Source organism: Microtus ochrogaster, chromosome 2 (genome assembly GCF_000317375.1).
Source record: "Microtus ochrogaster isolate Prairie Vole_2 chromosome 2, MicOch1.0, whole genome shotgun sequence".
In the NCBI taxonomy this organism is placed as follows: Eukaryota; Metazoa; Chordata; class Mammalia; order Rodentia; family Cricetidae; genus Microtus; species Microtus ochrogaster.
Window position 1 is genome coordinate 6,297,413 of NC_022010.1, and position 13,401 is coordinate 6,310,813.

Below are 13,401 nucleotides of genomic sequence, written 5' to 3' on the forward strand. Positions count from 1 at the left end.
TATGTTTATAATGGAGCTTTCCTGAGCCCTACATGTGTATAGTACATGTATGTTTATAAAAGAGGTTTCTGGAGCACAACATGTGTGTACTACATGTCCGTCTATAATTGAAGTTTCCTATAATTGAGCCCAGACTCACCTCTATTATATATGATACACCCTACTATTTTCTATTTTGTTCCCTTTCATTTTTTAAAAATATTGGTTATGACCCAGTAAATTGTTCCCAGGACCCTCTAATGGGTTATGAAGTGCATTTTGAAAAGCATTCTCCTGTGCCACGGCTTTAATAGCTCTCCTATATTTGACTCTCCGTGGATTTTAAATTGCATGGGATCACAGAGGAGGGTTTGCCCAGCCTCCTGATTTCATATCCCGAGGAATGAGATTTTTGTTTATTCAATAGCTGGATGTAATTTCCCGTAAGGAAGGGGTTTTCTCTTTAGAAACACCATCGTAAATGCTTATGGGGAGGTTTGAGTTGGGCAGGGAGTGGCAAAAGCACTCTACACGTGAGTAAACAGCTGTGTAGGACCGAGAACACTGAGAAGGGAAGGGAGCAGGGGCGGGCAGAGCCCTAGTGAGCTAAACCAACAGGAAAAGCTCTAGAAGCAAGAACACGAGCCTGCACTCCTGCCACTTGCCTTTCTGTGCTGTGAAGGAAGGGTTAAATCTAGTCAGGTTTCTCTCTCCAGCAAATAATAGAAATCCAACTAAAATTGGATTAAGGTAAAACAAGCCTGGAGTATTTGTTTGCTTATGAAATTGAATACACTAGGCACAGTGTATTCTGTGTTAGATCTGGGCCTTTAATAATGTCATTCTAACCTGGGCATCCCTTCACGTCGCTTCTGTCTGGTTTGGATTTGTTCTTAAGTTATTACACCCAAGTTATTACCTCCCTCATTTGACTTGCTAGGATCCTAAGACTGGCTTGGATCCAGTCACTGCATAGGGAAATGATGCAAAGCTCTGGGATTAGTCCAGACTGCATTGTTCGCCCACCCTTGGAACTAGTGATGGGGCCACAGGCATTTCCCTTTGGAGTGCAAGTGACAAGAAAGCGTGTTTCCCCTAGAAACCGCATTACCATGAGGACACTCGGTGGTGGGCAGCCAATACACACACAGTCACAGCAGACAAACACTGTGTGAGCCTGGAGACTAAGGCAAGGCTGAACCTACGTGCCTGGTTTGGACATATGAAGATGGAACCGAGATCAAACCCTTTGGCATTCACAGATCGGGGAAAGCATCAGATTTTCTACAAATTGTGCAAAAGGTGTCTATTAATTTTTTATCAAGTCTTAAAGAGAAAGTCTCTTTGATGGTGTGTAGAATACATAAATGTGGAAACTGACCCCCAGAGGTTCAGAGGCTTCCTCAACATTATGTAGCTGCTTTTTCACTACTGTCAGGACTCAGTACAGCCTCTTTCCATAGCTCAGCCATGTTTCCTCTGTGTCACTGAGTGCCCTTCACTTCCTGTTCCTTTCACATAAACTGGAAATGTCCATGTGTCTTGTTCCTCAGCACATGACTTTGTGTGTCTTTGTACAGTCCTGAAAGCCACCTGGATGGTGTCCTGTGAGAAGCCAGAAGAAGGAGTATATAGGCCATTTTTCCAACTCCTTTAGAGACCCAGAAACTTAGGTGTCTGGAAGGATGCAGGGGTCAACCAAAGTAGCCAACGGATGCTATCTGCAGAACAAGAAGGACCTGTGAACAGAAGACAGACAGCTGCAAAAGCCTTGGAGTTTCCCCTAGCTCCCTATTCATTGTGGCTTTGTGAATATTATTTTTTAATCAATACAAAAGTTATAGTCTGAGGAAAAACAGCAGGTTGTGTTCTGAGCTTCTGCAGGTGTTGTGCTCCTGGACACCCCAGGGTGGTTCTCCGGTGTGCTGGCCAGTCTCCCATGAGTAGCCAGAGCTGCTTCCCATACCTTGAATCTGGGACCGATGACAGTATATGATTTCTAAGGCTGGTCATGTGGGCTGTGTCATTTCACCTTCTTTGCTCAAATATTGATCCATCTGACCTGAGTTCCTAGCTGAACCGACTTTCTCAGTTATCCCCCCACAAAGACAGGTGAGTGACAAAGCCACCTGGACCTGCACCCCAGTCCTCAGCCCACACTGCAGTCACCCAACACCTCCCCGGTGAAATCTCTGATATTGTCAAATAGGCAAATAGCCCCTAAGCATCCTGCCTTAATTTAAGATCCAGGCTGCAAGACCATGACAAAGAATTTGGCGTGTGTGTGTGTGTGTGTGTGTGTGTGTGTGTGTGTGTGTGTGTGTGCGCTTGTGTGTGTGTGTGCTTGTGTGTGTGTGTGCTTGTGTGTGTGCGTGTGTGCGCATGCGTGTTTATATGGGTGTGTGCACATGTGTGTAACCATGCACTACAGGACAGGGATTGACTAGATTTCTTCCTCAATCAGCCTTAACTTTATTTTTTAGATTATTTTAAAATTATTTATTGAAGTGGGAAGGTCATATCTGTTGCTTTCATTGGTTAATTAATAAAGAAACTGCTTGGCCTGATAGGTCAGAACATAGGTGGGTGGAGTAGACAGAATAGAATGCTGGGAAGAAGGGAAGTGAGGCAGACGCCATGCCTCTCCTCTCTGGGTCAGACGCAATGAAGCTCCAGCCCAAGATGGATGTACACTAGAATCTTTCTGGTAAGCCACCACCTCATGGTGCTACACAGATTACTAAATATGGGTTAAGCAAGATGCGAGAGTAAGCCAGTAAGAGGCTAGAGCTAATGGGCCAAGCAGCGTTTAAAAGAATACAATTTGTGTGTTGTTATTTCGGGGCATAAGCTAGCCAGGCAGCTGGGAGCCAGGTGGCAGGAACGCAGCCCGCTGCTCCTTCAACAATTTATTTTATGTGTTTATGTCAGAGTGACTGTATGTGCACCATGTGGGTGCAGGAGCCAGCAGAGGCCACTGTGGGGAGCTAGATCCCTTGATGATGAAGTAACAAGCAGTTGTGAACTGCAGTGAAGATGTTGGAAAGTGAACACGGCCCTCTGCAAGAGAAGTGGATACTCTTAACCACCGAGCTGTCTTTCCAACCCCTCTACTTTATTTTTGGAGGCAGATTTTCTCACTAAACCTGGAACTCACAGATTAACTAAGTTAGCGGGCCGAGAAGCATCAGGGATCCTCTTGTCTCTGATTTCCCGACCGTGAGAATGAAACTGTCCCCCCAGATTTTACATGGGTGCTGGGGATTCAAACCTGGGGCACCATGTTTGCCCAGCAGGTGCCTTACCATTGGAACCATCTCACCAGCCCTGAAAAGGTTCTTTTAAAACATGAAGTGTAGGCTGTGCATTCACTCAGTTGTCTTCTGAGATACAGAGCAATAGGATGTGTGTGCATGTGTGTGTAGTACATGCATTGAGTTGTATTCAATAATTAGAAACTTGAAGTTTACATAAGATACACCTTATACAGGATATGTATGATGTATATATGTTTGTATGTATGTATATACCTACTTTCCTACCTATCCATCTATTGCCTAATGATTGGTTACTCTGGAGAATGCCCCATATTTATGTATAAAGTGTCCTAGCATGAAGTCTTAGCCAATTGCCTAGCCAATAAGTGAGTTCTAGGTTCAGTGAGAGACCCTGTCTAAAAGCATAATATGTGTATATATTATGTAATGTGCATATGATGTAATCCTGGATGCACTCAGCCCTTCATATCTGTCTGTAATGGGCATGTAGAGTCTTTTCTCTTGATGTTGTTCCCTAAGTGATACGGTAGAACAATCATTTACATAGCATTTCCACGATTATACAGATGGTTTAAAAGTGCCCGGATGTGACTAGATTGTGTGTGAATACTACACCCTATTACACACAGACACTTGAGCGTCATAGATTTTGATGTCTGCAAGAGGTCTCTGAACTAATTCCCTGTGGGTTTTGAGTCTGACTGCATCTGAACAGACTTAATTCACAGAACTGGTTCGTGTGACCATGGAAACTGCAAAGTCCAAACTCTGTAGGGAGGGCTGGAGCCTGGCAATGCAGAGGAGAGCTGGCATTGTGCTTGCACTCTGAGGAAGACGCCAATCATTTCTCTCTTCAGGTCTTTAGCAGATTGGATGGAACCGACCTGTATTATGGGCGGTGAATTTGCTATATGCAAAGTCTGTGGATGGGATTGTCAGGCTTACCTAAACACAAACTTCACAGTAGTATTTAGACTGGTGTCTGATCTAACACCTGGGCACTGTGCCCTCGTCTAGGGGAATATATAATTAACTACCACAGGATGGTTTGTTGTATAACTACTGAATCATAGACACACCTTCTCGCAGCTGGCTGATCTGTGTTGGGACCTTCTGAGTGGGTAACGATATATGATATGTTCCAGTTCTAACTGATCAAACAGTCTCTCCACGCCTTTTCATATATCATTTATTTATCTTGTGTATGTGCATGTGCACGTGTGTCTGCAGGTGTGTGCACTTGTGTGCACATGTGTGCAGGCCAGAAAAGGGCACTGGGTATTCTCCATCACCCTCTCTGAATACTCTTAAGGCAAGGTCTCTCCCTGACCTGAGGCTGGTGCTTTCTCAACTGAGCTGGAAGCCAGCAAGCCCCAGTGACCATCTTGCCTCTGTCCTCCTTTGAGGCCTTCCTTGGATGCCCAACTTGTTACATAGGTGCTGGGTCCAGACTCCGGTCCTGATGAGAGTGTAGCTGTGCCTCTCAGTCACTGAGTTATCTTTCCAGCTGCTTCCCCCTTTGCAGTAGAGATCTTTAGGGGTCTGGCATCCCGTGGAATACCCATAAAAGGCTCAAACACTTATTTTTGAGTCAGACAGAAGCAAGTTTAACTCTTGATTCTACCGGCTCCTAGCTGCAGGGCCTTAAGCAATGCATTTAAGCTCTGAGCTGCCGTCTTCTCATCTGTAACATTAAAGAACTCTCCTGGTTTCAATGCAGCTGTGAAGTGTAAGTTAAAGCAGCCACAGAAATTTTCAGTACCTAAGCATGCAATTTTAATTTTTATTTTACTTATTTATTTTATTTACTTATTTATGAGTCAGTCCCAGACTTTGCTCTTCCCTAGTGCCACCCACGTGTGCCTTCCCTTCAAGTCAGGCTTTGTGGTGTTCAGGCTCCCACCTCCGTCAGCCTCTAGACACAGAGCTCCCTCTTTCCCTTTCTTCCTCTGGTTCATTTTTTCCTCTTTCATTTTTCTTTGTAAATTCAGGTCTGCTGCATGGGGAAGCACAACGTGTCCCCCATATCCATCTCACTTGTCACTTCAGCCACAGTTCTCTGGACCACTGCCTCCCATTCCCCACCAGACACTGCTCTCTGGGCTTCACCTCCCACTTCCACCTCCAGCTGTCATGGCCCTGCCCAGGCTGCTTCCCCACAGCTCAGAATGAAGCCTTCCTGGCCTCCCATGACAGCAGTCAGAATCAGTCTGAGTCCTCTATGGTTGAAAGGGAGCAGATGCTGAGAGCTGCTCCCAGCTGTTGCTAGCTGTAACTGCTCAGGACCCCTGGATCCAACTGTGTGGTTTCCTATGGAACTTTCCTACCGTGATACCATCTGTCTTGCCTTAGTGCTCCTATGAACCTGCCATTACCCAGTCTGAGGCTTCTGTACAGCCTCAGTATCTGGCCTTAGTCCAGGGTACCTGGCAGTGGAAACTACCTGTGTATTTAGAGAATCCAGCTCCATTAACAGGAAGGTCATGTTGCCCTGTGGCCTTCTATATCAGCCAGGGTGCATCAGAGAAACAGACCAACTGTGTGTGTGTGTGTGTGTGTGTGTGTGCGCACGCACGCGTGTGCATAGATGCACATGTCTGTGTATGATGTTTATGATGTGTATTTCTCATAAGAAATTGGCTTATATGACTGTGGAGCTGAGTTTAGACCCAGGAGAATTATCATAGCTCTAGTCTGAATCTATCTTGGTCCATATGGTGCTGCTGGAGACCTTGATGCTGGTTGGTTTATAACAAGCAGGAAGGAGCTGTTTACAGCCCTGGTGACTGGGAAGACCTATATCATGGAGCCATATCTGCCAAGTGTCTTTGTGCTATCTTCACATGGCGGAAGGCAGAAAGGCAAAGGAGGGGATGAGGGGGGAGCCATACTAGCCTTTTAGCAATGCCATCAGTCCTGGACCCTTCCTGCCTACTCTGCACTTAAACGTCCCATCTATTAACACCATTATAGTGACAAATAAAATCTCAGCATTAAAAAAAAATTAGAGAGGAAAAACATTCAAACCATTGCTAAGTCAAAGGCTTGAAGAACAGAAAGGCTGATAATGTTTATGTTTGAGCCTAAGTGTGGAGGGAGAGAAGATAAGGAGGAAGGGAAGAGGGAGAGAGAGGAATGGGGGAGAGACAGGATTATTCAGGCCTTCAGTGGATGAGACCCACCACATTTGTAGGGTAGCTTTCTTTGGGTAATATGCCCACATTAGTCTCACCCCTATATATCATATATATATATATATACTTATAAACAATGTTTAACCAAATATCTGGGCAATTCATGGCCCAGTCCTGTTAGCCATAAAATCAAATATCCTGCTCTCATTTAGAATCTGGAAAGTCACTGTCATGGACAGTTGTACCTCTCAGTCATTTTCTTTCCTCCCAGCAAAAGTCCCACCTTCATCTCCAGGAGGAATTTCATGATCTCTCCCTTCCCAGATTTAAACAAGTCAATAACCCAGAGGCAGAAACCCTGAGGCAGGGACCTGGAGACAGAAACCCAGAGGCAGGGACATGGAGACAGGAATCCAGAGACAAAACCTGAAGACAGGAACTCAGAGGCAGGAACCTAGAGACAAGAACCTAGAAGCAGGAACATGAAGATAAGAACTTGGAGCTAGAAACCTAAAGTCATGAACCTGGAGACAGTAACCCAGAGGCAGGGACTTGGGGACAGGAACTCAGAGGCAGGAACCTGGAGACAAGAACTCAGAGGCAGGGATCTGGAGGCAAGAATCCAGAGTCATGAATCTGTAGACAGGAACCCAGAGGCAGGAACCTGAAGATAAGAACTTGGAGATAGGGGGCTGGAGAGATGGCTCAGAGGGTAAGAGCATTGTCTGCTCTTCCAAAGGTCCTGAGTTCAATTCCCAGCAACCACATGGTGGCTCACAACCATCTGTAATGAGGTCTGGTGCCCTCTTCTGGCCTGCAAACATACACACAGACAGAATAGTGTATACATAATAAATAAATAAATAAATAAATAAATAAATAAATAAATGAACTTGGAGATAGGAACCTAGAGTCGTGAACCTGGAAACAGGAACCTGGAGGTAGGAACCTGAAGATAAGTACTTGGAGGCAGGAACCTAGAGTCATGAACCTGGAGACAGAAACCCAGAGACAGGAACCCAGAGACAGGAACTCGGAGTCAGGAAACTGGAGACAGGAACCCAGAGGCAGGAACCTGCAAACAGGAACTCAGAGGCAGGGGTCTGGAGACAGGAATCCGGAGGCAGGGATCAGAGGCAGGAATTCAGAGACAAGAATCTGGAGGCAGGAACCTGGAGACAGGAACCCAGAGGCAGGAACCTGAAGATAAGAACCTGGAGATAGGAACCTAGAGTCCTGAATCTGGAGACAGGAACCCAGTAGAAGAAACCTGAAGATAAGAACCTGGAGATAGGAACTCAGAGGGAGGAACTTGGAGACAGAAATCAAGAGACAAGAACCTGGAGACAGGAACCCAGAGGCAGGGATCTGGAGACAGAAATCAAGAGACAAGAACCTGGAGGCAGGAACCCAGTGGCAGGAACCTGGAGATAGTAACCTAGAATCATGAACCTGCAGACAGGAACCCAGAGACAGGAACCTAGAGATAGGAACAGAAGCAGAGTCCATGGAGGAATTCTGTTTACTGGCTTGCTCCTCATGGCTTGCTCAGTTTTCTTTTTGTATAAGTTGAAACCACCTGCCTGGGGTGGCACCACCAAAAGTGGGCTGGGGGCCCTTCTACATCAATCATCAACCAATAGAATGCTCCCACTGACTTGTCCACAGGCCAATCTGATGGAGGAATAAAGTTCCCTCTTCCTATACGGCTTTGCTCATGTCAAATTGACAAACCAGCACCTCTCCTTTAGCTTGATTACCTATCTGAAGACTTTACTTTTTATGTGAGTTCACATTCTGAGTTGCTAGGAGATGAGAAGTCCATGTGTTACATTTGGGAGGTACACAATGACCCCAGACACTAAGATATGGCTTTCAAATGGTCTTTGAGAGGCCATGGAATGTCCTTACTCCAGAGGAACACTGTCTTAGTTACTTTTCTGCTGCTATAACAAAACACCCAACAGAAGCAACTCAAGGAATAGTGTATTTTGGCTCACAGTTTGAGGGTTTCTTGGACCATGGCAAGGAAAGTGTGGTGGTGACAGCAGCTCCTGTTACAGAGGCGCTTGTGCCACTGTCAGGCAGGACGGGGCCGGGGAGTGCTAATACTCCCATCCCGTTGGACTTTTTTAGCAGGCACTGGGAAAGATCAAGTCGCTCAGAATCCCAGCTGCTTCCGCAGCCAGTTTGCCCTCCAGGGAGACCTCTGGGGCGAGGTGCCGCTGGGAGCGATAGCCCTCACGAGCCTCCGGGGCAAATAACCGCAATGCCCCACGGAGCGGGCGCCAAGTGTATCAGCGTGAATAAATGCAGGCAAATATTAAAGAATATATACAATTTTAATGATTAAATAAAACTTACAGAACCGAAGTTCCCGCGCAGCACAGGAGGTAGGAAAGCAAGAGAGCGCGCACCCTCCGCGCTCCATTTATCCGTAAACAACCGCGCCAGGCAAACCCGCCCTAAAAGGGGCTGGCTTAACCCTACAAGCTCCGGCTGGGGTAGCAGCAGTGTGAGGTAGCTGGTCACACTGCGGGTGTGCCCAGAGACAGACCTGTGGCTCACACTTTCTCCTTTCTTCTTTTCTTAAGACCATGGCCTTGTGCTGTCTACGTTCAGGCCACATCTTCCTCTTCAGTCAACTTCTCTGGATATGCCCTCATGGGTACTCAGAGATTTGTTTATCACATAGGGAATTCTAAATTAGTCAAGTTGACATCCATTTGTTTCTGCTTGGACACGGTTTTCCTGTATAGACAAGTGTGGCCTCCAGTTCACAATCCTCCTGCCTCAGCAGCCAGTGGGTAGGTTTCACCCATCCTTCACCATGATTGGTCTAAGTACGGGCACGTGACCAGTGCTGCTCCCATGAGACTCTAGGAGCTTGTAAATTGGCAGCTTGGAATTCTGAGGAAAACCAGGTGAGGGGTGCAGGAGGAAACTGATGCTTGCTAAGATGATTATGGTTTAAACCCTCCACACGGAGCCAGTTTGAAGTCAACATCAACTGCAGGCCCTCCAGCTCCAATACCCTTTTTGGGTTAATACCAGTGTGGTGGTGGGTGTTTTACATCCCGATGTCCCCCACCTCTGCCTCCTTTACCTACCTCGGTAGTTCCAGGAAGCCTCCATCTCTCTGCTCCCCTCACAGAAAAGCTTCACTAGGAAAGGAGAATTTCTCTCTGGTCCTTCCTTGTTTCCAAAGAGCCCATCTTGAAGGCCCAGTGGAGTGGTTTGTAATTGGCCTGTGTGAGCGAAGGGGCAGGCTGGTGAATGTACGCCAACAAATAACTCAAGCAGGCAAAATGCCTGGGGACTCAATAATGATGTGGGAAGAACTAAAATTTCTGTAAAGGCAGGGGTCAGTGAATTAAAATTCTCCCAGGAGCTAAGGGCTTCTGAATGCTTATTTCTGATAATCTTGTTTACATCCTGGGGTAAATAAATCTGTCTTTTGTTTGGTATTGTTCAACTCTCAGCATGTTTGCAATTAAAGGGGCGAGGAGCAGAGATGAATGAATTCCTTAATTGGGTCTGCTCTGGGTGACTCTGACACAAAAGAAAAGGGCTGGGGGGCGGGGAGCCTGCTCTGGGGCAGCTCTGGATCAAGTGGATGGAAATACAGTGTGATCAGCGGACACAAGCTGGGCCCTTGTGTGAGGTCTTCCTAGGACACAGTGAGACACAGAATAAATGACTGGTTGCAGAATCACCCCGTCAAGGATTTCCCGGAGGAAAGATCACTTGCTCACTGTGTTCCTTCAACCATGGTTTTGGGAATTAGGGAGAGGATAAAACAAAGCAAAAGGCAATACTGCAGCTGCCCATATCTCCCTCCATTATCATATCCATTAGGACGAGATATGACAGAATGAGGTTCCTGTATACAAATAAAAACAACAGAAGCTCACGCACAATCAGTGCTTTCTGTAGGACTGCATGCTGTGTCTCTGTGTGTCTGTTTGTGGGTGTGATACATGCAGGTGCAGGTGCTTCTGGAAGCCAGGAGAGGGAGCTGGATCCCTGGAGCTAGAGTTACAGGTGGTTGTAACCTGCTTAGTGTGGGTGCTGGGAACTGAACTGGGGTCTTCCAGGAGAGCAGGATGTTCTCTTAATTGCTCAGCACCACATTCAGCTGTTGTAAATGTTTGCAAGAACCTAGAACTGAGGATATGGCTCAACTGGTAAGTATATATACTGCGTTTTCAGAGGACCAGAGTCCAGAGCTTAGCCTGAGCACAGGGCTGGAGCTCAGTTCCCAGCACCTACATCTGGCAGCTCACAGCTGTTGCCTTAACTGCAATTCCATAGAGGCCAGAAGAGGGTGCTGGGTTCCCTGGACTTGGTTGAGCAGTTACATGCTCACGTATGTACAAATAATTAAAAAATAAAATCTTAAAAATAAGTAGCACTTGCAGGAAGCCCATCTGGTAGGCACATCTACCTGAACTTTGCAGATGATAAGATGGTGACCCCTGAGAGAGGTTTAGTAGTTTATAGGAAACATAGCAGTCCACCAATGACATCCATGCCCAAGTCATCCACTGCATAACCATGCATTGTTCCTTAGCTGCACCCTCCCGCCTTCATGCATCTAGGTTTGCCCTGTTCTCTGTAGCTTTTTTACTCTGTCACCAAACCTTTTATCTCCTAGTCATTCCGGCTGTATAAGGTGAGGACCACAACAACACCATGTAACAGAGTCTTTGGATGCAGTCAAAAGACACCCAGAGTCTGGTTAATTTAATCTCAAGATGGAATGTAGAAGTTAGCCTGAGGACATATGGAGGAAAGTGTACAGGATTAGGTGGAGAAACCCATGTGGATGGATTCGCACTCCGTGATTCTAGCTAAGTGCGGGAGGTGGTCAAAGGATCTGTGGTTGCCCATGGCTGGGGTAGGGAGGAGAATAGGCAGAGCCCTGGAGGATGTCCAGGGTGGGGAGACTATTAGCCATCATGGATGTGTGTCCTCATCGACAAATCCTAATGTGAGCTGCAGATGCATGATGCGGTTGACCACGACGTGCCCATCCATTGGTTCTGGGGAACATCCTGCCAGGGACAAAGGGTGCTAGACTGGAGAGAGTACATCCTGTGAATAAAGGAGTATCTGGGAAATCTCTGGACCATTCACTTGGTATTGCTACAAACCTAAAATGGCTCTTTAAAAAAGAGCCTTTGAAAAATAAAATGGTCTAGAAGTGTAATGGAATACTGAGACTCCTCATGGGGATGTTAACTCTTCTGCTCTGTGTGTGCACACACGTGTGTGCATATGGGCATATGCATGTGTGTGTGAGTGTGCATGTGTGTGTGTGTATGTGTGTGCGTGCACACAGATTCAACCTCAGATATTACTCCTCAGGCACCAGCCACCTTGTTTTTGAGACAGGTCTCTCAGTTTACCAGGGCTGACCATTCAGCCAGGAGGGTTGGAAGTGAGCCCCAGGGACCCAGCTGTTTCTACCTCCCTCCCCAGGGCTGGAATTACAAATGTGTACCCCCACACCTAGTTTTTTACATAGGTGCCAGTGCTTAGAATAAATAGATCCTCATGCCTGAGAGATAAGCACGTCACTGACCGAGTCATCTTTCTGGTCTCCCCTCTTCCACTTTTACCAGGAACCACCTAGTGGGGATTTACCCAAAGCAGAAGAAAGTTCAGGTGCTCAGCACCCCAAACAGCCCTTCATCTGATTCCTAACAAGACAGCGCTTGTGGATTTAGCCAACACTGGGTCTGACACACAGTCGGTGCCCAGGAAACGGTGGTTATTGCTCTCCTTGTGAACAATACCACCCAGGAAGAGGCAGCCTGGGTGCGCTCCACACCTGCTGCAGAGATATTCCAGGCTGCTCTTCCTGTGGGCTGATTTAAGCTTCCTTTATGAACAGAGACATAAAGCAAGCAAACACATCCTCCAGACAGAAGAAGGCTGGCATGTCTTCAAATTGGTCACTAAAGCGTGTCCTAAATTGGGAAGAAATCAAAACAGATTGCATCTAATTTCTCACTGTTCCAAGCAAGAAATTACCTTTTTAAGTGAAACGCCGTGGCTCTCAACTGTTTGCAAACAGGTTTGTGTGTGTTTGTGTGTGTGTGTGTGTGTGTGTGTGTGTGTGTGTGTGTGTGTGTGTGTTATCTGTCTTGTCTTCTCCTGGGCTTGGCTGTCTGAAGTAGGCTGTCTGGTTCCATGAACTAACTGGGTTTTCAGGGAGGAGAGGCATAAATAACCCACTTATCTCCTTCTCCATGTTATGAGCTTGGTGAGCTCGGTCAACCCACAGATAGATGAGTGGACTTTTAAATGCAAAGCCAGAGGTTTTAGGTCAGGCGAACCCGGGTTCAGATCCTGACTCTACTGATGTGTCCTTGACCTCTGTTTTTACATCTTGGAAACAAAGTAAAGCATTATTTAATTCTTAGACTCAGCAGAGGCCCCCAGAAGTTGTTCATTCTGCTTGGTGCTGCTGTAGCCCGTGAGATTCCTTTGTATACATTAGGAACCGCACCCCTCCTTGGAAAGATGTACTGGGGCTGCGGGTTATGGTTGCTGTGCAGAGGCTGGCAGGGATTTTATTTTATTTTTACATTGTCCTTTTGAGGCTCTTGTGCAGTGTGCAGCCTGCAAAACTGTTCCCAGGTCCCTGTCCCTGGTGATTTATCTGGGCACCCCTTTCTTTTCTTCTCCTCTCTCTCTCTCTCTCTCTCTCTCTCTCTCTCTCTCTCTCTCTCTCTCTCTCTCTCTGTGTGTGTGTGTGTGTGAGACACAGGTACATGTCACACAGAGACCAGAGGAAGACATCAAGTATGGGGGCTGAACTAAAAATAAATGTCTAGGGCGATAGGGAGATGGCTCAGTGAGTAGGAGAGCTTGTTGACAAGCATGAGGACCGAGTTCAGACCCCAACACCCACCTAGCAGGCTGTGATGTGTAATCCCCTCCCTAAGGAGGCAGGGACTGGAAAGTCAAGCTGAGGCTCTGATTGATAACCTATTTAACTA